We start from the raw sequence: 2066 nt of genomic DNA on the forward strand, positions 1-2066 counted from the left end.
AAAAGTGGAATGGTGGTAGACTGCCTCTTGTCACAATCCTGTAGACCTTCATGAGTCTCTTCTATTGCTTTTTCACACCAGTAATCATGTCTGTCTATTGCAAATTTTCATTGTTCTGTTCTCTCTCCTCACTCTGAAGCAGTCATCTCTGGAGAAGAACCAACTTCTACCTAAGGAACATTTTTTATGATAGTACTTATTAATATATTATTAATAATCAGAAAGTCAATCTTTTTTAGTCAGTTATATTATTTAATTCTAAAAATTGCATACACTTCTTTTTTTATTGTTGTTCAAGTACAGTTATCTCCAATTTCCTCCCACCACTCCTTCCACCTACCCACCCACTTTTATAATTAAAGAAATACATGCTATAGCAGCACCATTTACGGTATCATGTATTTCTTTAATTATAAAAATTCTCCATCCCCAACTCATCCTTCTTCACCTACCCTCCAAACAATGTATTGTCCAAGCAAAAACAAGTACAACAAAGTCCACCCTATATCCCAAAGCAGGAAGACAGGAGATCCCAGAGGACAAGGTGTGCTGATGTCATCACACACACTGCAGAGCCCTTATGCAGGGGAGGAAGAAAAGGAACAGCTAACATAAATAACAGGAAGGTAACTGGAATGGGCAGTCTGTTAAAAGATTTTTATAATTTATACCAATTTACAAATACTGTAGGTGCATAACAACTTCAAGAAGCCAGACCAAAGTAATTATTAAAAAAGAAGGCCTGGGCCTTCTATGTCAGCTCCTCCTACAAGATCAGGAATCATTATCTATTAGAGCTTCAGAGTTCCTGCTTCTTGACTGCTGACATATTTGCCATCTTTGTCATCACAGGCCAATTCCAACAGAAGCCTTTTGGGGTGCCAAGTCACAGTGAAGATCAGGAACTCACACTGTGCCTACTATAGCCTGTCTCCTGTTTACTTCAGCAATGTCAATAAAATGATCTTTCAAGGCTGATGCCAACATTTTCCTATCATGGCAGAACCAGAGGATTCTCACAGCCCAATCCAGGTTGGAAAAGCACTCAACAGACACTAATTCATTCACAATTCAGAGGCTGACCAAAGTGGCTGCACTTCCTGTGGCAAAGAACTTCCCTATGGCGTCAAACTTGATGCAGATGCAATTAAAAGGGTAGGCACAGATGGACTGCACAGACTTCAGTTCTGGATACCACAGGATGTTGATACTACCATTGTCGTTGGTCAGGAAGGACATGTTATTGTCATTATTCCAGGAGATTTCATTTACCTCATGCTTGAAATGCTTCTTTGCTTTCAAATGGTGTGTATTGACATCAGTAAAGGTCACTAAATCATTCTTGTTACCTATAGCAATGGTCTGCCCATCAGGACTCCAGCAGATGTTAATGTTCTCCTCTTTAGTAGAGTTCACAGTACTGTTCCATGTGGTAGTCCTCACATCCCAGATGTGGTTATGAAGAAGTGAGAATTACTTGGATGCCAACAAAGCTGGTCCACCTCATCACCATGTCCACAAAAACCTTTCTTTGACCAAACAATCCTTCTCCAGCAAGAAGATGCTAGCCATCTTGTCAAAAGAACTTGAAGTCAGATGATGCCCCTAGCAGCTCCAGGACACTGAGTACACCTTGGCGCTGTGCACCAGGAGCTTGCACATCATGCTGTGGCCCCAGGATGGCTCCTGCATGTGGCTGCTGCTCACAGAGCACAATGGGCCATGCAGTTGGGATCATGCTGACTCAGTGCTGAGGGCCCCATGCCAACATGGGCACTTCCATGCCCAGCTCCTACACCTGTGCAAAGACTTCCACCCCAGGCCAGTCAGTCCTGCCCAATGTTTTTCATGATAATCAGTTACAGGTATTGTTACTATTATTGTTAATGGTTGTGATGAGTGATTATTATTTATATGTAATAATTGTTATGTAATTTTGTGCAAGATCTGACATCCATTTCATAGCCAGTTAGTTTAATATGCATCTCCTACTGTTCCTGAGAAAAATAAGCAGGTGAAGACACTCCTAGAGATGGCTCCAGTGTCTTTATGGGCATGTCCACTTC

General features: G+C 41.5%; 1 pseudogene; it reads right to left on the reverse strand.

Moving 5' to 3' along the window:
• Positions 1-791: 791 nt before the first annotated feature.
• Positions 792-1763, reverse strand: LOC129073166 (THO complex subunit 3-like; annotated as a pseudogene).
• Between the last annotated feature and the right edge of the window lie 303 nt (positions 1764-2066).

This window comes from Pteronotus mesoamericanus, unplaced genomic scaffold (genome assembly GCF_021234165.1).
Source record: "Pteronotus mesoamericanus isolate MK-2021 breed Mesoamerican mustached bat unplaced genomic scaffold, CSHL_Meso_final contig_35, whole genome shotgun sequence".
Taxonomy (NCBI): domain Eukaryota; kingdom Metazoa; phylum Chordata; class Mammalia; order Chiroptera; family Mormoopidae; genus Pteronotus; species Pteronotus mesoamericanus.